Source organism: Carassius auratus, chromosome 43, assembly GCF_003368295.1.
Source record: "Carassius auratus strain Wakin chromosome 43, ASM336829v1, whole genome shotgun sequence".
Classification (NCBI taxonomy): Eukaryota; Metazoa; Chordata; class Actinopteri; order Cypriniformes; family Cyprinidae; genus Carassius; species Carassius auratus.
The window spans coordinates 1861066-1887962 of record NC_039285.1 but is presented as its reverse complement, the minus strand read 5'-3'; the positions used below and the strand labels follow the sequence as shown (position 1 = coordinate 1887962).

Sequence of the window (26897 nt, the reverse complement as noted above, 5' to 3'; positions counted from 1 at the left end):
TTCCCTCTGGATCTCAGAGTGCTAATGACAGCGGGTGACCAGCGGCATCATGGGATACGCAGAGCAGTGATGCATCCGGACCAAAATAACCCTCAGTGCCATCAGGTGAAGCTCTGTCTGTGCTGTCTGTGGTCCGCTGGCGTCTCCCAGAGGGCTGAAACACCAACTCCAGCAAGTGACGAGAACAAAAACACAGAACGAAATCACAGCCTGGTAAAAATAGCACAAGGCTGACCTCCAGCAAGTAATGACAGTGTGTTTGATCAATAGTGACGGGCCGAGTGCTGTCTGTCTGGCTCTGATCACTGTGTAACCTTTAGAGTAATCACACCCTCTCATTCTGTCCCTCCTATCCTTTATCACTGTATGTGACTCATTTCCAACACTATATATAAAGGCAACAAACCATGAGAATCTGCAATAGAGTTCGACCTTATTATGATGCTAAGCCAACAATGGAGTGATGCACTATTTCAACAAAATACTAAAAAAATATTTTTTGACAGTGAACTGTTCATAGAATTGAATATTAAAAGGCAAATGAAGTGATAAAAAAAATAATACTTTTCAGCATGAAAAATGAATACATTGCTGTCAAAAGCATCTGAAGCTGCATTTATTTGATCAAAAAACACAGTAAAAATTTGAAATATTATTACTATTTAAAATAACTGTTTTCTATGTGAATATGTTGTAAAATGTAATTTATTTCTGTGATGCTCCGCTGTATTTTCAGCATCATTCCTCCAGTCTTCAGTGTCACATGATCTTCAGAAATCATGTAAATATGAATAATGAAATTCTACTTTTAAAAAAATCATAAAGTTCTCATGCACAAGCAAATCAAATCCCAGCGCTTCTGTGAATCAGCTGAATTTCCTTCTGCATGTCCGGACGACGCTTTTCTCCAAAGGGGGTCAGACAAACTCATGTGAAAGTCCTGGACAGAAGCTAACGGTGTGACTCTTGTGTATCAGAGTCTTTCTCTAAATCTCAGTCATGTTTACTGTGTCATCTGTGATCGTCAAGACGTGTTAATGAGAGGTTTCCCGTAGCAACAAGCGTGCTGTCAGACGAGGGTATGATGTGCCGCTCTGCACAGAGATAAAGAGAACAATAATAACAGAAACAGACACTTCATACGATCCGTTACATCTACAGTCAGAAATCTGGGTGTTATATTAGACAGCAATTTGTCTTTTGAAAATCATATTTCCAATGTTACAAAAACTGCATTCTTCCATCTTAGAAACATTGGCAAGCTACGAAACATGTTATCTGTTTCTGATGCAGAAAAGCTAGTTCATGCATTCATGACCTCTAGACTGGACTATTGTAATGCACTTCTAGGTGGTTGTCCTGCTTCGTCAATAAACAAGCTACAGGTCGTCCAAAATGCAGCAGCTAGAGTCCTTACCAGGTCAAGAAAATATGATCATATTACCCCAATTTTACGGTCTCTGCACTGGCTACTTAATAAGGTTCAGTATCAGTTACAAATTATCATTACTTACCTATAAGGCCCTAAATGGTTTAGCTCCAGCGTACCTAACTAGCCTTCTACCACGCTACAACCCATCACGCACCCAGAGGTCACAAAACGCTGGACTTTTGGTCATTCCTAGGATAGCAAAGTCCACTAAAGGAGGTAGAGCTTTCTCACATTTGGCTCCCAAACTCTGGAATAGCCTTCCTGATAATGTTCGGGGTTCAGACACACTCTCTCTGTTTAAATCTAGATTTAAAACACATCTCTTTCGCCAAGCATTCGAATAATGTATCTTTTTAATTGTGAGTGTAGTTGCATCTGATCAAAGGTGCATTTTTATTCTTTAGCTTGGGTTAAACTAACTTTACTTTGTTGGATCAGCAGCTATGCTAATGATGTCTGTATTTTGTTTCTATGTTTCGCCACGGGATTCACATCCCGTGGTAACTAGGATTTACACAAGCTCCAGTCTGGATCCAGAACACCTGAGAAGAGATGATGCTGACCCTCAGAGGACCTCAGATGATGCTAACCTTGAATGAACAAACAGAACTAACAATTATTGCTAAATGTGTGACTGAATCATATAATAACTTAATTAATAATATTGATAGTTCATCGTCTAGCTGACTACGTCTTGTATTATTATTATTATTATTATTTTTTCTAAAATCCTGTCAAATGTGCACAAACTACTAGCTACTACTAAATATTGTAGAAACATAATTTTCTGTAAAGTTGCTTTGTAACGATTTATTTTGTAAAAAGCGCTATACAAATAAACTTGAATTGAATTGAATTGAATTGTCAGCATGACAAAAGCTCCACAAATAACTTTATTAACTAGTACTTTAAAAAAAAAACAGCATTTGCCATTTTTTCTTTCTTTTTTTATTTATTATGTACACCCACGGTCTCATCAGTATGCCTCAAGCGCCACTTAATCAACACCAAATAAAAAATATAACATGATACTATTATCTTCCTATTATTGTTTTCCACCCACAGTTTATATATATATATATATATATATATATATATATATATATATATGCACTTATATTCTGCTTTGAGTGTCATTCACACAAATGTATACAACTTTTGCACATTATTACATTATTATATTCGCTAATTATATTTATTTATAAATGTAATAATAATCATCTATAATAATTATCTATATTTGTAATTTAATTTCTGCAATATATTGTAATTTTCAATAAAACGCGCACACACACACACACACACGCACACACGTGTAAAATGATCAACATAACATAGTTTTTATTTCTATTTTTAATTTAGATTTATGTATTATATTTGTCCTTAAAACAAAAAAAAAGATAATTTGTCCTATTGAGCATTATTAGAATTAGGTATAGATAGATGGATAGATGTGTGTGTGTGTGTGTGTCTGTGTGTAAGTGAGTGTATATTTGTGTGTGTGTGTGTGTGTGTATAATGACATGGGTATGACACAGGTATTAAAAGGAGAGCGTGACTTATGAGGACATAACCCATGTCCCCATTTTTCAAAACTCTTATAAATCATACAGAATGAGTTTTTTCGAGAAAGTAAAAATGCACAAAGTTTCCTGTGAGGGTTAGGGTTAGGTGTAGGGTTGGTGAAGGGACATAGAATATACAGTTTCTACAGTATAAAAACCATTACACCTATGGGATGAACACACTTTACACAAAAACAAACGTGTGTGTGTGTGTGTGTGTGAGTGTGTGTGAGAGAGAGAGAGAGAGAAACAGAAAGAAGAGAGAGAGACAGTGTCTAGGTACTGCAAAGTATGAAAGTCTTGATTTTCAGGCATAAGGGTCTGTAAAAGTGGAGCTAAATTCCAGAGAAGGACGTGTGTGTGTGTGTGTGTGTGTACACCTCAGGGCTCATGCCCTCTCTGACCATCTGTGCTGACCGAGCTTCTCTTCACAGCACACACACACACACACACACAAAATTACAGAGTCTTGGTCTTCTACTCACCAGGGCTGTGTTTATTTGCTCAAAAATACAGTAAAAACTGTGCTATTTTTACAATTTACAAAATAATTGTGTTATATATTTTTACATTTATTGCTGTGATTTTCAGCCTCATTCCTCCAGTCTTCAGTGTCACGTGATCTTCAGAAATCATTCTGATATGATGATTTGTCTGTGATGTGTGTGTGACTTTAAAAAGAGAATCATCCACAGCTTTGTGTGTGTGTGAGAGAGAGAGAGAGAGAGAGAGAGAGAGAGAGAGAGAGTGAGTGTGTGTGTGTGTGTGTGAGAGAGAGAGAGAGAGTGTGTGTGTGTGTGTGAGTGTGTGTGATTCTGCTGAAAGACCCCTGTGCAGTGTGTATGGAGCAGTATCTGTGCCTCAGCGCTGCAGTTTGATGGTGCGTGAAAAGCAGGTCTCCCGGAGGCTGTTGAGCTGTGCGAGAGAAAGAGATGCTGTCAGAGAGACCGAGAGAGAGGCCTGGTGTCAGGAGGAGTCTGTCATTCAGGAGGAGGTTGCAGTGTGTGGCTGTTGTTTTGTGTTTCTGATAAAGAGAGTGAATCACAGCTCCCACTCAACACAAACAAAAGACACAAATCCATTTAACAGGCTCAGATGCTGCGGTTGGTGAGTGTGACACTGTGTGCAGGATCACACACACACACACACACGCACACACACGCACGCACGCACGCACACACAAACACACACACACACACACACTCACGCACACACACACACACACACACACACACACACACACACACACACACACACACACACACACACGCACACACGCAGACACACACACACACACACACACACGCACGCACGCAGGCAGGCACACACACACGCACGCACGCAGGCACACACACACACACACACACAGTAACATGGGACATTCTAAAGCGTTTGGCTAACATATATTAAAAAAATAGAGCTCTTAAAATGTTTATTCATCAGTGCAAGTAATAAAATAAAATAAAATAAAATAAAATAAAATAAAATAAAATAAAATAAAATAAAATAAAATTAAATTAAATTAAATTAAATTAAACACAATAAAATATTTAAAAAAATTCTTTCTATCTATCTATCTATCTATCTATCTATAGTACACTTTATGGCAATAATATAAAACAATTATGTTAAATGAAGACATTTTTGATTGCACTAATACTAGAAAGTCTTTAAATAAATATTGGATATACTGTATACTATATTATAATATAATATAATATAATATAATATAATATAATATAATATAATATAATATAATATAATATAATATAATATAATAATATGAATATATATCAATAAAACAAATATTTTATAAAGATTTCTTTGAGTGGTTTTCACAATCTACTGTACATTAAAAGAACACCCTGATAAATATTTCTTATAATTCACATTTATAGTTAATTGTGTCTAAAGCTCAAATAATAGATTTTATCAGGATTTTTCTAATCTGGGGTTTGTGAGGGAACCTCCGAGGATTTGTGAACTGATGAAAAGCTAATAATTAATTAAAATAAAATAATTGTAAATTAAAACAATTCAACCTTTTACCTGGATGTCATGTGACCATTAATCACAATCATATATCCATGAACATGCAGTAAACTATTTAAAATCTCTGTAAGTAACTGTAAAAATATTCACTGTAAGTAAATATAATAAATTTCAATTCCAGCTGACAAAAACCTTTGGGAATCCCTGGTTTGGATCAAGAAACATTTTGAAAATATTCAAGAGGTCTCACTATTCCAAACGTTCCAAACCAACATTCTGAGGATTTACATGCAGAAGGTAAGAGAACACTTTCAGGAACGTTATTGTAACCTCTGTTTGAAACGTCTCCACACCTCAAACTAATATCTGATTGATATGTTCATGAACTTCTCTCTGAAGTCAACTGGATTCATTAACATCCCACACACGAACAGACACAGCTGTGCATCTTCTCTCCTTTTCACCTGTCTAAGCCGCCGCCCACAAAGGGCACAGAAGGGACGCTATAGGTCAAAAGAGCTGTCAATCACATGATTGACAAACAGGACTTGAGTGAATGTCAGTCAGAGATACTGCTGAAACATATATTTAATGATATCAGAAACATGCTTCAATCCAACATATTCAACACTTGGTTTAGATGGTTGGGTTAGAGCATTTTGATACAGCATATATCTAATTATAATAAAAATATCACTGTGCAAATACATACTGAGCATGTGCATACTGTGAAAGTTGTATTTATTAAATACAGCAGAAATAGCACAAGCAGTATGATATTGTGCAATTCAATGTAGTAATTCTCTTTCATCAGTTTTTTGACTACAACAACAACAACAAAAGGATTTTGATGTGTTTTTGATATACATGACATCTTAAGGTGAATGGTTTAGAAGATTGTGACATGTATTCTGCTTTCAAGCCCCACTGGGAACTTCATACTTAAAAGCTCAGAAGATTGGGATGTGATGTGTTTTCAAGGAAGCACGAAATGACGTGCAATGGATGTGTCTTTTCTGATTTATGTATTTCATCATTCTAACGATGTTGTTTGGGCACACAGGCATGATAATTATGATGCACGCTTATAAATACAGACCTGTCGACATGACATGAAACAATGTGCATGGTGCAAAAGCTGCAACGCACCACATACTAAACGCCTATTTATACAGCAATGGGACTAGAAATTATGGCTGGAGTCAAGGTTGGGATATTGTTATTCCATGCATGAAGAACATACAGGCCTATAGTGGCTTGTCCAGACGAGCGGTGTCTCTGGATGAGCTTCCAGAAGGAAAAGGTCAGCTGTGTTTTCCCAGAGCTTCAGAAGAGCGTGTGATCGCTGTAGTGCAGGGGATGAGTGCACGACAAACGCATCCAATTAGCAAGAAAGATCAAGAGGTTATAGACACTGAACACACATATAGTACTCACCGCCTGAGGTGCGTCTCGTTTTATGCTCCGTTTACAAATGCAGAGATTTATTCTTTGGAAGTCTATTGGAGCTGTATCACAGCAGTGTTATTTTAGTTTCATTGAGATACTATCATATGATAAATATGAGATAAAGTTTTTATTGTTAATATTTTATTATTTGAATATTTGCATATTTTCATTGTAATAACAGTTTTAAAATTTGTTTTATTTAATAAAAAAATACAATATTTTTTTGTATTTATTTTTTGCTTTAAAAACTTTATTTTAAAGCATATTTTCTTCCTATTATAGTTTTTTTTTTTTGTACATCAATTTAAACTAAATGAAAATCAGAAATGTTGAAATGGCAAATTCCTGATATAAAGTTTTACTATACTTTAAAAAAATCACTTTAATAAAGTTAATGTTTATTTTATTTAAAGTAATGAAAATGTGTTTTTATGCTTTTACTAACCCTGTGTCACCGTTTCTAAAGACAGATGGCATACAATGTCATAAAAATGCCTTAAATACAAATTAAGGCCTTAAAAGATCTTAAATTGGAGCAGAAAGTCTTAAATAATTCAATAAAGTCAATCATGGCAATAAATTTTGCATGCACTACAAAAATGAAAAAAATAAATAAATGCAATCTAAACATACTTAAATCAAGATAAATTTACTTGAGATGTAAAATGAAGAAATTATGTTAGTTTTTTGAGAATTTGAAATATGGAGTGAGTTAAAAAAAGAAAAAGAAGAAAAAAAAAAAATAAAATAAAAAAAATAATATATATATATATATATATATATATATATATATATATATATATATATATATAAATAAATGTGGCAATAGGGTGTTGAAAAGTTGATTTGACTGAGCAGATGTTTATTTAATCACAAATTCATTTCATTTTGATACATTTCTCATAAAAAATTTTTTTAATTGGTCTTGAAACTCCTAAAAGATCTTAAATTTACTCCACAAAGCTTGCAGAATACCCCACCATAACAGAAATAAAGCATATGATAAACAGAGCGCTGCAGGGATGACATTACTGATGTGTTTTATGTCGTAAAACGTGAAAATATCTGGAAAAACAGACTTCATTTCGGACACAAATGTTAATTTCCGTGCATTCCCATTCTTAACGTTAAATGCCGAAGTGCCATAATGTTAGCCATTTTTAGAAAGTCATTTGAATGATGTTCTTTGCTATCTCTGTATATCAAATTAGGAGATGATAAATGATGTTCCCACAGAATAATTTACAGTACATGCCTCCGCTTTAATTAACACATAAGCGAAATTAAAACATCCTTGATATTAAATTGCATTACAAGGTAAAATGAGTCATAAAACCAGCGGCATTCACTCATTTCGAGGTGCAGAAACCACTCAAGAGGTGTCCACACGTCTCTCACGATTACACCGTCACCTCAATCATTCTCACTCCCACACGCAGCAAAATCAGAGCTGTCCTGGGTTTCATAGGTGTGACATGTCTGGGTTTCTACATTTCAGTCCCCTGTGCTGGTGAAGCGTCTGCTTTGGACCAGATCTCCCAGCATCCACCTCAATGACTTTTAAGGCAGAGAGCTGCTTTGTATTAGTGGGAGACAAATGCCATGCTCACAAAACCTCCAGTGCTCTCTCATGGGCAGCTCAAAGCCTCTTTAAATATTCATCACACCTCCATCAATAAAGCAAACCCTTTAACTGTTGATGGAGCATGATGTAAACTGTCTTACTGTCCATCCGTTTGATTTTCTGTAGGATTTTTAGGATAAATCTCTGAGACAGCACATTGAAAGTGCACCATGCTGCTTAAGGCTTCCTGAAAATTATTGAGGTAACTCAGTAAGATCCTCTTCAAACTGATGCAAATTGATGCACTGAAACACCTCAATCAACCCAGTTCAGCTCAGACTGAGAGGTATGGTATAGACCTAAAATAATTTGATCAATAATAAAAAAAATACAATTAAAAAAAAGCATGTAAATGCTTGAATGAGACTATTTTCACAATCGGGTTCAAAAATACCTTGTGCATAAAGGCAATGCCTAATGTGTCTGTTTACATATGTTTTATGTCATGAACGTACATATTTTTTATTTTTTTATATTTGCTAAAAAAGCTCATCTGGCTGATATTTATTTTATGTCAGCAAGGCATTATTGTGCATTATCGACTTTCTCTTGGTTCTGAATATAGCGACTGGTTTGGTTTTGTTTGTATAATAATACACATGTAATGCACATGCAAACAAATATGTGCATTGGAATTTATTGTCAATATAAAGAGGACTTTCTGAATGTGAAATCGGACTGGATTCATTACAATTGACAAAAAGATTGCATGTAAACACACATATTAATGCTCATCATAATTTTATAAGAAATGCAACCCCTAATTGCAGAAAAGTAGTTCTGAAGAACTCATTGCAGAAAAACACTTGCCAGAAAATACTCCTCATGTATCCTTATGATGAGGCAACAGACTGCGAATAAATTACATTTCCTGTTATTCTATGTTGCATGCTATAGAGCACAACAGTTGGATTTCGGAAGTAAAAATTCCTTTGATTTGTCCATAGGGAGATTTATTTTTACTGATACTTATAAACCATTAAAAACAGACCTGCTGTGAGCTCCAGGGTTAATAATAGATGGTATATGCATTGTTAAAGCCATCTGTCTGCATCTGTTCAACTTATTTATAAAATAATAGGGTTTCACAACCGAATGTGTCAAAAACTACATTACCCATGATTCTGCAGAGAAATCTCCATTAAAGTATGTAATCAAGTACATTTTGCAATGAACTTAAAATTTACAGTTTATATAGATATAATCAACAATTTTAAATTAATAGTTTTATATTTCACCATTCTTTTTCAATTCAAGTTTCATTCGCAATGCTTTATGGGATTGTAGTTCTTTCCTTCATTAAATCGGTTAAGTGCACACTCTTTTCTTTTTGTCTAATTTGTAAATACTTTTCTGTGCATATTTTACACTTCGTTTTGTTGCATTACGTTTGTTAAGAAAAGAAAAGGAACATAATAATTATAAACTGTAACCAGCTTGCATTTGTAATGAAGCATTTGATCATTAATGCTCTAAATATTTCCACACAAACAGACGAATAAACACAATGTGCTATTTGCAATAAAAATGCATTAAATGCGACGGCGAATACTCAGATATTAGAATGGGATTCAATTTCACAGACAAACAAAGATATGCACTTTGATTTATTCTGCTAAAACACATTTAAAAAGCCATGATGTAAAAAAAATAAAAGATGCGCTGTTATGGGAAATAGGACATGAAAATGATTGAATTATTTGTTTTCCGATTTGCACTTTGCTGATGCAGGTTAATTTTCATCTTATCATTGCATTGAAGCTTTCCAGAAAAAAACCCTGAAAATCATTAGCGCACGCAACATTTGATTACAAACGCACACCTCCATGAAATTACAGCGATTGTATAAACCCGCCCAGCATTTCCCATCAATCGAGGAACGCCTGATTATATTTAGCAAAGGATGCCTCATCCAAAATTGATGACAGAGCCAATTTTAATCGAATTTGATAGCTCAAATGCATATTACATTAATTTATTTTCCTGTCAGGATGAAGGCAATGGATCACGTAAACGATCAGGCTCTTGCCTACAGCGATTGTTGGTCCCCATTGACCCTCGCGCTTCAGGGGGATGTGTTTAATTGGGGAAAGTGTGCAGAAAAACCAACCGCTATTCCTTCGGGTCACCGGAGTGCACGTTTTGCCACCAGCTAAAAAGCAGCTTCTTTTGTTCCAAGCTTGTCTGGAAACAGATGATGAGGATTTATTGCAAATCAGACTCATTTCGGGTCTAATTCCTCACACCTCGGCATAAGACCACCTCATTTATTTCCCCTCACGCACAGAACAGCACACATCTGATAAGACACCAGTGTTGTAGCGTGGCAGGTTTATCCACACGACGCAGGATTCGTCGATAATCTGTGGCCTCCATCTTTTGCACAGCGTTATCAGTCTTAGCCTCCGTTTAACGCAGTGAATGATAGGCGTCGCATTACAAGAGCCATGGGACTAAATTACCTGCATTAGTAACAGCAATGGGTGAATCAATCAGAACAAGTCTTGTAATCAATAGATAAAGCAACAGTCATCTCTTGGGAGGATGTGTATAGACCTATTGAGTTGAAATAAACGTTTCTTTTAACTCTTTAGAGACACTGTTGTTCAAAAACTGAAATTAGTCATTGTTTAATTCAGCTTTATCTAGTCATATAGATTAAAAAATATTTATTTAGATTGATCCAGTCATTCAGTGACTCTTTCTGCAGGTTGCATACTGTGAGTGAGAGTCTTCTGTGTTTTGAGTGAATCAATGATTCATTGACTCAGTTATATCCAGTCGTTTAGTTTTATAAAGATTCATTTAGATTGATTCACTCATTCAGTGACTGTTGCATGTCACATTCTGTGAATCTTTTGTGTTTTGAGTGAATCAGTGATTCATTGACTCAGTTATATCGAGTCGTTTAGTTTTATTAAAATTCATTTAGACTGATTCACTCATTCAGTGACTGTTGCATGTGACATACTGTGAGTCTTTTGTGTTTTGAGTGAGTCAGTGATTCATTGACTCAGTTATATCGAGTCGTTTAGTTTTATAAAGATTCATTTAGATTGATTCACTCATTCAGTGACTGTTGCATGTCACATTCTGTGAGTCTTTTGTGTTTTGAGTGAGTCAGTGATTCATTGACTCAGTTATATCGAGTCGTTTAGTTTTATAAAGATTCATTTAGATTGATTCACTCATTCAGTGTCTGTTGCATGTCACATACTGTGATTTTTTTGTGTTTTTAGTGAATCAATGATTCATTGACTCAGTTATGTCGAGTTGTTTAGTTTTATAAAGATTCATTTAGATTGATTCACTCATTCAGTGACTGTTGCATGTCACATACTGTGATTTTTTTGTGTTTTTAGTGAATCAATGATTCATTGACTCAGTTATGTCGAGTTGTTTAGTTTTATAAAGATTCATTTAGATTGATTCACTTATTCAGTGTCTGTTGCATGTCACATACTGTGAGTCTTTTGTGTTTTGAGTGAATCAGTGATTCATTGACTCAGTTATATCGAGTCGTTTAGTTTTATAAAGATTCATTTAGATTGATTCACTCATTCAGTGTCTGTTGCATGTCACATACTGTGATTTTTTTGTGTTTTTAGTGAATCAATGATTCATTGACTCAGTTATGTCGAGTTGTTTAGTTTTATAAAGATTCATTTAGATTGATTCACTCATTCAGTGACTGTTGCATGTCACATACTGTGATTTTTTTGTGTTTTTAGTGAATCAATGATTCATTGACTCAGTTATGTCGAGTTGTTTAGTTTTATAAAGATTCATTTAGATTGATTCACTTATTCAGTGTCTGTTGCATGTCACATACTGTGAGTCTTTTGTGTTTTGAGTGAATCAGTGATTCATTGACTCAGTGATATCCAGTCGTTTAGTTTTATAAAGATTCATTTAGATTGATTCACTTATTCAGTGACTCGTTCTGCAGGTTACATACTATGACTGTTATTCTTTATGCTTTAAAGTGAGTCGATTAATTAACTGACTCAGTAATATCAAGTCATTTAGTTTCTAAAAGATTCATTTAGATTGATTCACTCACTCAGTGACTGTTGCATGTCACATACAGAGAGTGTGAGTCTTTTGGGTTTTGAGTGAGTCATTTATTAATTGACTCGGTTTTATCAAGTCGTATAAATTCAAAAGGATTTATTTAGATTGATTCACCCATTCAGTGACTCTTTCTACAGGTTATGTACTATGGGTGTGAGTCTTTTGTGATCTGAGTGAGTCACTGACTCAATCAACTGTGTCGTTCATGACCAAATAAAGCCTTATAACCCTTTTATTAAAATGTGCATGTTTACAAATCTACATAGAGTGAAAAATAATGTTTGTGAGAGGGACATTGTAAGTGTTTCTCCAGCAATAGATTCATTTATATCCATTTACTCATTCAGTGACTCTTTCCGCAGGGTACAGACAAGTGAGTCATTTGTCTGTTATGAGTGAGTCATCGACTCATTAACTCAATCACATGAGTCGTTCATAGCTGAATCAAGTCTTATTATCCGTCATTACAATATGCATGTTTGCAAATCGACTTAGAGTAAAAAAAGAAAGTGCTTATGAGAGACATAATAAGTGTTTCTTCAGCAAAAAAAAGATTTGTTTAGATTGATTCACTCATTCAGTAGCTATGCTGGTGGTAAAATGAGAGTCATTTTTGTGTTACGAACGAGTCATTGATTCATTGAGTCATGCATAACAAGATCAATTCTCAATATTGTTTACGTGCAAACAAAATAACTTTAATGAGCCTACAAATCTTTGTTTTGTTAATTGATTCTTAAGCTTGATTTTCTTTAAAATTCTTTGCATTGTGACATTGTTTTCACGACAGTTAAAAGCACATCTGTCCCAAAATATCAAGTCAATATATATACAGTAAAGTGAACCTGTGTTTATAATAGTCTCTATGTTATTCAGATGTTAATTTGCAACACCGATGACTAATAGTTCCTGACACGCAGCGCATATTTGACTTCAGGATGGCAGCAAATACAACTAATGAGGAAAACCGTGTCACTTCCTTCGGCGGTAATAATTCATAGAATGAATGAATATGAAGGCAGAGAGAAAGTACAGCACTCTCCGTTTATTACAAATGTCCAAGATAATATTTTATTCTTATTAAAATCTCCCAGCCTTCCTTCCGGACGACGCCTCGTGCTTCACCCCGGGGAGAGTTTTAATATCCTTATAATTTAATATCCAGCTCAGGTTTATATGGATCTACCGCCGAGCTTATGAAAATACTCCCTGCTTCAGGAGCGCTCCGAGGAAAGTCTTTCTCATTATTGTAAATGTTGCATGAATAATCCCACTTTCTCCACCCATGCATTTAAAGCATCAGCCGATGATAGTTTTGTAAGATCCTCTCGGAGACATTGACGGATATTGAAGTTGCATCTGTAAATAGTGCTTTAATTTGGCTTTTGAGTGCGTGGAGAATCCTGGAAATGCTGAATCGACTGCGTTTGAGGAACATCCGTGAGGCTTTTTTTCAATGTGGCTTTCTGGAACTTCATTATTAGGTCATTTGGGCTTTTGATTTGATTGAATGAGTTTGTATGAATTTTCTTAAGAGTTTGTTTTCATCCCCATATCCTGTAGGTCTCCTCATATTTTTAGGTTTGATTCACATTAGATTTGCTTCAGTAAATACCAGCATGAGCATTAACAAACTCTATCATAGTCAAAGTTCTAGTAAATATTTTGTGTATTTTTGTCAATTTTATTTAGTTTTAATTTGCTCAATTTAATTTAATATTATCATAGTTAATTAAATTGTTTATTTAGTTATTCAAAATATTTTTTTAATATATATATTTTCAGTTTCAGTTCACATTTATTTTATTTCAAGTGATGTGATTTTTTTATTGTTTTCAAATACTGATATATTTTTTGTTAATATTTTACATGATATATTTTTTAAATATATAATATAAAATGTATAATATTTATATAATTTTTATATTTTATTTATGTTTTTGTCATTTTATCATTTGTTTTAGTTTTAAAAATAAATCTATATAATTTATTTATTTTCAGTTATTTTAGTATATTCAACTTAAACTAAATTAAAATGAGAAACATGGCCACTTTTTTCTTTTTTTTTCAGTTTACGTCAATATTTATGTAAATGTTTTTTTTCTTCTTCTTATAATAATTTTTTTTATGTTTTCAGCTTTAATTAACAATAATAACCAGGGTATATACACACACATTTCAGCTTTATTCTCTTAGTACAGCCATTTTTTGCACCTATCCTAATTTTTGGATGTGTTTCTACACGATGCAGATGTGTAAATGTGTGTTTTAATGAAACGCCATTCGTACAATAAGACCAGGAATGTGTTTCAGGTAAAACAGGCTCTGTTCTGATTCCTTATCGATGTTAAAACCCTTCTAGTTCATCACATCAAACACAGGACACCATGTCCAGACATCCTCCTGAGTTAAATAGTTTTCTCAGGGGGTTTATTCGTCAGCTGGGGGCTTCATTAAAGTGCATCTACTTCATCACAGAAGCACTGACTGCACTGATTCTGTGCACCCTGTTTGAAAAGAGACTTGTCTGACTCACTAATGACATGACTGCGTAAAATGCAGTCTTACTGCAAAAACAAACAATTTCCCTTCAGAAAAGTGAGAGAAGACAAGTTCCTGCTTTCCTTGAAGAAGCACTGGGTTCCTGGAAGACACCATAGAGCTCCAGATCCTGCAAACAGCTTTGGATTTAAGAAATACTACTCAGACAATTACATTATTTACTCACTCTCATGTTGTAAACCCTTACAGCAGAAAATCTGATATGTTTTCAGACCATTTTTAATATATTTTAAAATATCCAATAAATTGGGCAAAATATGTCTTGGTAATATAGATAATATGTTTTTATTTTATTTATATTTTCAAATGGTTTACTTTTGTTTCCTCACATTTTTAGCAATTTTTGGCCGTATTTACAATGTAAATATACTTATATTGCCCACAATATATTGCATTCACATATATATATATATTATTTTTTATATTATTTTTTATATTTATAATACACATAAATTGCCAAAATATTTATCACTAATATACAGTACATTTTAAAACATATTTAATTAAATATATTTTCAATAAGTCTACAGACTGTATTTTACAGCTATTTTAGGATATTTCTGTCCATATTGGCATTGTAAATATTTTTATATCGTCCACGATATAAAGCATTCACTCAAAAATATATGTTAACGGTATTCAAATATAAAATCAATTTCCAAATATAAAATAAATGGCAAAAATATGTATTGCTAAAAAACTTGTTGAAGAATATCTATTTAAGTATATTTTAAATAAACCTACTTGTGTTTTCTCATATTTTAAAGCCATTTTATGCAAAATATATTGTATGCACTATTTTATTTTAAATATACAAAAATATGTATTGCTAATATATATATATATATATATATATATATATATATATATATATTTATGTGTATATATATATATATATATATATATATATATATATATATATATATATATATATATATATATGTATATGTATATGTATGTATATATATTTATATATATATATATATATATATATATATATATATATATATATATATGTGTATATGTATATGTATGTATGTATATATATATATATATACATATATATATATATATATATATGTATATATATATATATATATATATATATATATATATATATATATATTTATGTTTTTATTTAGAAAAATTGCTAAAAAACTTGTTGAAGAATATCTATTTAAGTATATTTTAAATAAACCTACTTGTGTTTTCTCATATTTTAAAGCCATTTTATGCAAAATATATTGTATGCACTATTTTATTTTAAATATACAAAAATATGTATTGCTAATATATATATATATATATATATATGTATTTATTTAGAAAATGAGTTTACTCATACTTTGTTGCTATTTTTCAATGCAAACATATTGCATATTGCATAATCCACAATAAATGGCATTCAGGCATTCACTCAAACTGTATTTGGTGTTGCATTTTCTTGCTCCTTGAAAAATCTATTTTCTTAAGCTGTGCTTTTTATGATATGGTTAACTCCTTAACTAAGATGTCTTGTTAAAGTGCAGCCAGGACAGCAGGAGATGCTCCATGCATCCCGAGGACAATCAAGTGCTCGCTGACGGGTGGAGAACAGCTCTGGACAAACCCACACCTCTTGTCACTTTATTAGCAGGTTACAGCTCTTTTCCAGCGAGTGACAGTCAACTGAAGCGTTCCTCGGTAAATGATCCGAGGAGCAGCAATGTGGCTCTCAGATGCTGATATCTCAGGACAATCTCAGGACTTGTCCTGAATCCCATGTATTAGATCTTTTCCACTTGTTATGGCAACGTTATGAAATGGAGAGGTGGCTCATTTCGTGCGTTTGGCAGCCGTACGGATTCGGATCCTCGGGGGGACGTGAAGCCATGATGCTAATGAAACACACGCAGCTTAGCATCTGTTTCTAGCCGATCGGAATAAGCAACAGCTGTCTGAAATTAGTCAAGAAGTGACATTTGTGAGAAATTGAAAGAGGATGTTAATTTCCCCAACTTTGACAGTAGAGGTCATGCTGTATTGGGTTTTTAGCAATAGGGAATACATTACAAAAAAAACATCCTTTAAATACACACTCCATTTCTTTGACTAAAAATATAGTAAAAACTGAAATAATGTCAAATATTATTATAATTTCAAATATGTGAATATCTGTTAACATTTAATTTATTTCTGTGATGCTCCGCTGTATTTTCAGCATCATTCCTCCAGTCTTCAGTGTCACATGATCTTCAGAAATCAGAATAATATGATGATTTACTGATCAAAAGACATTGATTATTATTAAAGTTTTGTGGAAACTGGGATACCTTTTATTTTTCGGGATTCCAAAACAGCATTTCATTTGAAATAGAAGAATTGTGTAACATCTTTACCGTCATTTTTAACCAATTCAATTCATCCTTGTGAATATTAATGTTTTTTTTTTATTTTATTTAATACTTTTAAATATATATATAGATATTATTATAACTTTTATAAGAATTTTGTATTTATTTTTATATTTTCTTCTTTCATTTTTTAGTTTTTATGTGTGTTTTTTAAAAACGAGTTTAATTTAGTTTTTAGACATTTAATTTTAATTAAAAATTTTTATTTTTTTTGTACGTGAAGTAAATAAAAAATGTTGCTCTGGCAACTAACTGAAGTTTTTTATTAGTATTACTTCAGTTAACATTTATTTAATTTCTATGGAAGCCTGTTTCTGCCACTGAATAAAAAATAATTTTTATCATATAATTCTGTCTTTTCTATTTCAATTGCGAGTTATGACGGCAGAATTGTGAGATATAAACGTACAAATCTGAGAAAACATTAGTCCCCCTCTGAATTGGACTATTTAACTCGCAACTGCAAGAAATAAAATTCTATAATATGAGATAAAAAGTCGAAATTAAGTTTTTTTTTTTTTTTTTTTTTTTCAATGAAGCAAATGGGCTTCCATTAATTTCAAGTAGCGAGAACATTTTAGTTTTAGTTAACTAATAAACCTGATTTGAGCTGCGGGCCACATTCATTTAAAGGTGCTGTATGTAATTTGTTGACTGTACTAAAGCATGAAAACACCATCATACAAAACACCATAATGTTTCCTGAATACCATAACATAGGAAACATATTTACTTCACATCTTATTTCTCAGAAAAATATTCTACTTTGTAAATATGCATCACATGTCAGGATGTCTGTTTCGGTTTTGTGGTGGCAGAAAAACACTTAAAAAAAAAAAATCCATGGAATAAGACGAGACAAAAAGAGAAAAAAATGTGACCCTGGACCACAAAACCATGTCTTAAGTGTTGAAATCTGAAAGATGAATAAATAATCTTTCCATTGTTGTTTGTTAGAAGGACAATATTTGTCTGAGAAGCAACTATTTGAAAATCTGGAATCTGAGGGCGCAAAAAAATCTAGATATTGGGAAAATCACATTTAAAGTTGTCCAAATGAATTCTTAGCAATGCATATTAGTAATCAAAAATTAAGTTTTGATATATTTACAGTAGGAAATTTACAAAATATCTTCATGAAACATAATCTTTACCTAATATCCTAATGATTTTTGGCATTAAAGAATAAACTATACAATGTATTGTTACAGCACGAAATAAAGTAGCCTACTTTTTTACACCTATAACATTAACCTATTTTATCTCACAATGTTGACTTATTTTTCTCGCAAATGCAAGTTTATATCTAGTTCGGACTTTATGACTCAGTTTAATTCAAGTTTGTTTATTCTGAAAAAAAAAAGGCCATAAGTGTGGGATTATTGCATTATAAAGTCATGATTCTGAGCCGAGGGGAAAAGAGAGAATGATGAGTTTATTTTATTAATCAGAATTGTGAAATATAATCTCGGAATTGCGAGTAAGAAGTCAGAATTTGTTACCCTTTTAAAATTATTTTATTCTATGGCTGCTCTACTTCAAAATAATAATGATCTGCCACAAGATAAGCCCCGCCCACAAACATGTCATCGCCATTTTTAAACACCAAATCGGTCTATTCTGTTACTTTGTGTCAAAACTGATCCCATATGCTTCTCTGAGGAGAAACACCTGAGACAAATGTGGCACTTCATTCAAATGAGTCTTCAGAGCCACGAAAGAGCAACTTCTGAGCAGTAATTTTCCTCCGGGACTCTCTCTCTCTCTCTCTCTCGTCCCATTTCTTTCTATTTCCTGTGGTGCTGCACCTTCTGTTCACAGGAACTCTGCGCTCCGGCGTGAACACAGCGTGTCGTTTCTCTCTCTCTCGTGTTCTGGCTGCGCTCCAGCCATCATGAGCTGCTAACTAATGTGCATCCCTCTCTCTGTCGTTCTCCGGGGATCATGAGCACTCCTTCACCTGGAGCAGAGCGGCTGATGCTTCTTCAAGTCAATTGAAGGGAGTGACATGTCTTCATATAAGCGAGGCTGCGCTCGGGCAACTTTATGAATAACACGCCGTGGAAGAACGAATCTGTTTAAATAAAGGTCTCGATGTGCACCGAATGAAAAATGAGACACACACCTGCACAGAGAGATCAGACGATTACAGGAGAGCGATTCCTTTCGCTCGTGTTTGCTTTGAGCTTCTCTGTGAGTGACGTAGCAGCTGTTTTTTTAGCTCATTAACTGATATGATTTCAATATACCAATCTATTAAAAATCCATCTATCAAAACCATCAAAAACAGGTGGTGATGAGTGAATCACATGCTGAATCAAAGCTCATCACAAAAGCGTAGGAAGGAAACACTTATACACAGAGTCATTCACACAAACACTAAACACCATCATGGTAACACACGTCATACTGAAATTATGCAATAACTATTCATTTAACAATGTAAGATGTAAGATAAAACCCTAATGTACAAAACCAAAAAAAAAAAAAAAAAAAAAAAAATTAAGAAGAAACAGTTATTTCAACGAGAAATGAAAATAAACTGTGAAGTGCCATGCAGGGAATTATTATATATTTTTTCTGTAAATTATTAAATTAAATGTAATTACGGTTATTTACCGTATATAGTACGGAAACGTTCTGTTAACAAATTAACAGATTTAATGTTAAAATCACAATAAATGTTTTTTTTTATTTATTAATATTTGAATTAGTTTTCCATTTTCATTTTTTAATCTTAGTTAAAGTGCTGGTAATTTTTTTTTTTGGGGGGGGGGGTTTGCTTTTTATATAAGTCTATATAGTTTTTTTATTTTAATTGTATTAATTTGTATTTCAGGAGAACAAATCAGAATTTTTGATTTGGCAACTGGCTGAAATAAACATACAAATAAAATATTTTAATAATATATATATAAAAACATTTTATTTTAGCTAATTGCCAAGACAACATCTCTATATTCATTTATTTTAATTTGATTTGTAAAAAAATAAAATAAAACTGAAAAAAAAAAACAATTATATACATATTTAAGTTTCAGATTTAGGTTTTGTTAACTATAACAACCCTTGCTAAATAAAATAAAATAAAATAAAATAAAATAAAATAAAATAAAATAAAATAAAATAAAATAAAATAAAATAAAATAAAATAAAATAAAATTAAATTAAATTAAATTAAATTAAATTAAATTAAACTAAGTATGTGAGAAACAGGCTTAAATCTAAGTCACCAAACCTGAATATAAGCAAAAAGATTTGATTAGATTTTATGAGACTTTCATGGTGCCTTTTGCAACTTAGAAAAAATACTCAGATATATCAGTGCACTTTCATTGTATAGAAAATTCAGTTTAAAACATATTTTTAACAACATGAGATTGAGTAAATGATGACTTGATATTTTGGTGAACAATCCTCTTTTAAACAGCGTTCATCTCTGCTGTCACTCATAACCCGGCAATGATTTCTCCAGAATATTCCTCTGTGATTATAGCCGGCTGAGCGTGTGACTAATTGATTATTCATTCATTATTCATCCGCCATATGAGGATCATATTACAATTTCAGATTTGTGAGAGGACACATGAATCTCATTCAGCCGCGCATTAGACTGGACCTGTGACTCGCGTCGCCCCCGAGAGACACGAAATATAAAGTGAAGGGAAAGTTGTCGGGCCTGACCTTGTTGAGGCCACGCGGAAAAACTTTCCTTCGGCGACATACGGGGTTAATGTAGCCCACTTCTCTAGAGAGAGGCAGAAGTGCAGCATGCTACGAGGGAAATCTTTTCTCTTGCTAAAAATAACAACCTTTGCCAAGCTCCTGGCTTTGTGGGTCAGCGTTTGGCAGATATTGATCGCTTTAAATGACTCTGCGCTGCTCACGCACGGCTCTCTCTCCGTGTAAAAGCTGGTGATGTGGGATACTGGTACATCAGCACGACAGGCTGTGATGCATAAACGCCTTCCTCTAAAGATGCATCCGCCTGTCAGGGAGTATTGGGACTGAAGTCTTTTACTTTATCAGTGTTTGTTCGGGGGCCACCCCAAACCTTCAGAGATCAGTTCTTAAAATAACCTTTTTTTCAAGGACCTAAAGAACTTATTGCACTATGAAGAAACTTTTGTTGAATGGAAAGATTCCACTGATGTTCAGGTTCTTCACGGAACCATTGATGCTAATAAATAATCTTTGTTTTTTTTAAGAGTGAAAGAATCTTTTGAATCTTTTGAAGTTCTATGAATGTTACAAGTTCTTCATATAGAACCATAAAGGTCAGTAAAGTATCTTTGTTTTTAAGAGTGTAGGATGCAAGTTTGGATTTCAATCTGTCAAACCAAGACACCTAAACTATATCTGCAGCAAACTCAGATTCAAAGTTCAGAGTCTCTATTTAATTATTAGACAAATTTACAATAATTTTGTGGGTGAAAATTTTTTCAGTGCCATTTTTCAGTGTAAAACTAAAACAAAGAAAATTATAAAAGAGAAAAAAAATTACTTGAAAAACAACAAAAACAAAAATATTATAATTTTTAAAGCACCTAAACTATATCTGCAGCAAACTCAGATTCAAAGTTTCACATAATTCAGTGTCATTTTGAGTCTCTATTTAATTATTAGACAAATTTACAATAATTTTGTGGGTGAAAATTGTTTCAGTGCCATTTTTCAGTGTAAAACTAAAACTATTATAAGATTATAAGAAAATTATAAAAGAGAAAAAAAATTACTTGACAAACAACAAAAACAAAAATATTATATTTTTTTTAACCTTGCAGCCAAAGCATCATTTCTCATTTTTGTTTAGTAGTTAAACTACTAAAATTACTAAAACTAAGACATTCTCAAAAAATAAAATAAAAATAAAACTTTAACTAAAATTACAGTGAAAACAAAAAAACTAATGTCTATAGTACCACAACCATAAAAGCATAAAAAGTTTAGTTTAGAAATAAATTCAACATTAATTGAAACTGAAAATAAAGTATATAAAATAAACTTTTTTATGTTAGCTATTTACCACATATATATATAAAAAACTAAATAGACATAAATAAAATTAAAAAAACAATCAAAAAATAGTAAAAATATGACAAAAAAAAAAGAAAAAAAAGAATGGAATTACCAAAACCTAACTAAAATATTATATAATATATTATATATATATATATATATATATATATATATATATATATATATATATATATATATATATATATATATATATATATATAAAATCATGCATTCCCTCGGAATCAAACCCATGACTTTGGTGTTGCAAGCATCATGCAAAAGTTTTAAACGTCATTGTTCTTTCTCAATACATTAAAGATTTAATTCAGCAAGTGGAGTCACTTATAATATTGCACAAAAAAAAAATCTGTATTTTTTTTATATTTAGTCATCAGTTGCATATTTAAGCATGAGTTGTGTATGAATACAGTATTCCACAGAGTTTGTTCAGTTGTTTAATGCAAATGAAGTGGGTCATCTGGGTATTCTGTGCATGCAGAAGGTTTGCACACTGCAGGAATATAAGAACAGTATGAGAATAACCAACCCTGTCATGCAGTGATTTGGTTTCTAGAGGTTTCAAACAAATCTTACTTGCTTGGTTTGGTATTATTAATGCTGTTTTTGAAGGAGCGCTAAAAAATGGCAATAACAAGTGAACTGAATGCATGAGATTGGATTTTGTGTCTCACATAATAGGATTTTTATTGCTGGAGGTATTGTGGGAATCTACACATGGATATGATTGATGCAATCTGGTTTTATGTCTTTTTTTTTAATATATAGAAATTGAGTAGTTCTCATCTGCAATGTGTTTGGAGTGGAGAGATTTATTTTTTATCCTTTAACTCTCTGATTGGATATATTCATTAGTGCTTGCAATCATCACTAGTACTGCAGCAGAGATCTGAAAGTATTTAACTTTAGTCCTGCACCATATGTTTCTGTTCTCAGTGTGCAGTGATTAAACTCATGCATCTCAGAGTATTTTTGTAACGTGTTTCCCAAACGCCTGATGTTTCCAGCATCTCGTTGAGTTGTTTTCCTCTCTTTGTGTCAGAGATGAATCGTAGCATGTGTTTCTGAAGACTTCACCTGCTGACTGATCATGTGCACTTCTTTGTTTTAAATGACAGGCTTTTTACTTCTTCAAGAGGAAATAATATCCTTGAAAAAGAAACCATGCTCTGTTAGAGAAGCCACACGGTTCACTTTTTCCCATTTTGGTGTCTGCAAAACTGCCAAGGATGTCAAGGTTCTGCATTTTGTTTTTTTTCTCATATTGCATGAACTGCTTGGCCTTATTCATCACAGCATCATGAGAACGGATGCAGAAGAGATTTCGTCCTTGCTGAGGGTGTTGGGGTGGCATTAATTCATGATTGGACATCCTCACCCTCATATTAGCACATTAGAAGAGCGTTAACCTCATCAGAAAGCCATGGATAGAAAGGCCAGCTCTGCCCTGCGGTCGCCCACGGCTCACTAACTACCCATAAACACCGGCTGCATGTAATGAAAAGAGGTGCTTAAATTTGATGGGCTTCCTGATATGCCATGCCCTGAATCGATGTGTGTTTACAGGGTTAGAGGACACCACAGGCTGATGTGGGCATGCAATACTCAATGCATGATGCTAGGGCGGCTGTAAAAACACATTTATGAGGTCAGGGGTCGAAATATAATTGAAATCTCGCTTGTTATTATCTGTGAACTAAAAAAACAGGGACATGTTGGATTCCCAGGGAATGCATGAGCTGATGACATGTAAACTTTGAATGTAATGTAAATCACACTGGATAAAAAGCATCTACCAAATGCATAACTGTTAAAATGTTTTTTGTTTTTTTTAATTGTCATTGTTCCATATACTACTATATATATATATATATATATATATATATATATATATATATATATATATATATATATATATATATATATATATATATATATATATATATATATATATATTTGATATTCTGCCATATACTATTATATATGAATAATTATTATGATGTTTGCGGGTCAAGCTGACCTTAATCTTTTTATACAGTTCAATCAAAGCCTGTTTCTGCCATAAAATAAATAGATAATATAAATAAAAAGAGATTTTGCTACTTATTATTGAACAATTCTGGCTTTCTTCTTGCAATTCTCTGCCAAAAAATAAAATAAATAAAAACCTCAAGCATTAATTGCAACTTTTTCCCTCACAATTCTGTATTTTTTTCTCACAATTGCAAGTTTATAACTCACAATTTGGACTTTTCTTCTCAGAATTGCTAGTTTTGATATATATATAAAATCTTCCAAATTATGAGATAGCAAGTATAGCAATTACCTTTATTTTTTATCCCGTTGTGAAAAGAAGCTTCCACACAATTTACCAAAAATCACACTGAAAAATAGTAAATAGTTACCACTGCAAACAGTAAATAAGTAAATACAGCTGGATAATACAATCCATTTGTATTCCATCTTCATCTTCATTTTAAAGGTGGTAATTCTTCTCTATATCCACTTTATAATTATTTGCTTTGTTCTGGGGGTTTGTACTGCTCACTAACCCTAAAACCAGAAGCATACAAACTCATCAACAGTTTACCACTAACCTCTCTTCAGCTCAGAATAGTTCAGATTCTTGTTGTTCTGCCATGGCAGTAGTCAATGATAAATATGACTTAAAATGAAGATAATTCATGCAAATGTCTGCCACAAGAATGGAACACTTGCAGTGTATTATAAATGCGGCAATGCACAAAACTGAGCTTGTGTAGCTAGAAGAGTTAGAGTTTGGGGCTCACTATGAGCAATAATAACAGACTTGGCAAGCCACTGCTGATTATTACAAATTCTTTTGACAAAACATTTTATGAAGGTGTGCTAGCATTTAGCATTCAGATGATAAAGTGGCAGTGAGATGTAAAGGGGAGCGAGAGAGAAGCAGATTAGAGTCTGACTGTGGCCTGCGCAGCACTTACAGTACATGAATAAACAATGAGAGGCACTTGGATTTCAGCTCAAGTACATTTAGGCCGAAGTTTTAGGAGAACATGGCCACAGGAGAAACAATACGACTATAACAGAAGAGTACAGTCAGAATGCTTCAGTGTTGCTTGGCCGACATTAAATATGCACTGAATATAAAACTGAATATACATTCACCTTGAACTTCCTCTATGGAAAGATTCCTGTGTAAAAACGACAGAAAATAGAATAATTTAAACATTATATAAAATATATAAAGGTGTTTGCCAAGTCTCTCATATTTAGGATTTTCTAAGTGATCAAATTTAGACATATCACCTGGAGGTTAATATAAATTGGAAAAAATAATTGCCACACTGTAAAAATAATTTGAATTTAGGGTAAAAAGTGGAAAGTGTGGTTACCTGGAAATTAATGTAAAAAAAGCCTTTCCATTTTAAAACTTATAACCATAAGTAATATTTGAATTAAACCAAAATCTGCTTTTACCTTAAAAATATCTAATGTGTACTATGATATTTCAAAGCTGCATCAGAATAACACACATGCTATTAAAATAATGCAATAAACATGAACTAAATAAATTGCATTACACATTACTGATAACAAAAATGAGAAGAACCAAAAAATTTTTTAAATAATACATATAAAATAATAAATATGATATCTATATTAAATATATTCATATGTGATGTGCCGCAATTACATGTAAAAATTCACTAATTTGACAGCATTTTACAGTAAAATGATATATAGTGGGACGTTAACTATTTACATATTTCAACCATTGTGTAAACTTGCCAGTAAAATCCACAAATTGTACAGTATTTAAAGTAAAATTACATATATGATGCTTTTACCTACAAAACAAAACATGAATTTGACTTTAGTTTACAGTAAAATTATATTTAATATGGTGCTAAATCTTTTTTTTTTTTTTTTTTTATCGTTTATGGTAAGACAGCTTACTGTTTTTTACCATAACTTCAATGTTAATTAATAGATTTTACATGCAAAATACACTAATTTGACAGTATGTTACAGTAAAATTTATGTAATGCTATGATATGGTAATACAGTTTTTACTTGCAAAAATCTTAAATTTGAAAGTAGTTTACAGTAAAATGACATATTACATTGTATAGTGCCCAGACTTGCATCAGTGGGACCTGAATGATATTTCATAGAGGTTTGATGTGGACCAGTTAAAAACTACCCAAAAACCATCTAAGGGTTGAGTTTTACAGGCAAATGCCACGGTTTCATCAGAATGTGTAAGAATGTAGTGAGATTTGTAGTGCTTTCGTCATGGCTTCGAGACACAGCATGAGGATGAGTTTCTCTTTGAAGATGATTTTCTGGTTTGGGGCTTTGTCTGTCATTGCATGTATTTCTGTGAGGGCAAAACTTCTTCAAGCTGCCTAATATTTCTTGAAGGACAATGTTCTTGTGTAAACCTTTGTAAATTAGAGTATTGCTATGCAAATGTGATTGACTTGCGCTATGTTGGCTGCTTTCTTCCTTTGTTGTGTAACTGTCGAACTCACAGTCTCAGAACCATTTAGGCTCATGTAGAAACAAGGACTTCTGGAAAACACAGCGCAGCTTTGATGTGGTGAAGAACACACTCTTTGGATTAAACCGATATACAGCATCTCATCAGAGAAAATCACATTGTTCTTCTGGTATCTTTACTTACTTGGAAGTTTTTTTTGAAGTCATACAACATCTATGTGAGAAACAGACCTAAATATAGGCATTTGGTAACTCTGTTTTTCTATTTTACAGAAAAATTA

General features: G+C 32.7%; 1 protein-coding gene across 2 annotated transcripts in view; it reads right to left on the bottom strand.

Moving 5' to 3' along the window:
- The window catches only part of chst8 (carbohydrate (N-acetylgalactosamine 4-0) sulfotransferase 8), a 125159-nt gene that overhangs the window by 7283 nt on the left and 90979 nt on the right, over positions 1-26897 (bottom strand). The window contains exon 1 of one of the 2 annotated variants that reach the window (XM_026230478.1): positions 1-524. This exon is cut by the window's left edge and continues 105 nt beyond it. The exons of the other annotated variant lie outside the window; for it this stretch is intronic. The gene's annotated coding sequence lies outside the window, so the exon portion shown is untranslated. Of the gene's footprint in view, positions 525-26897 lie in introns of those variants that run through there. 2 annotated transcript variants of the gene reach the window in all.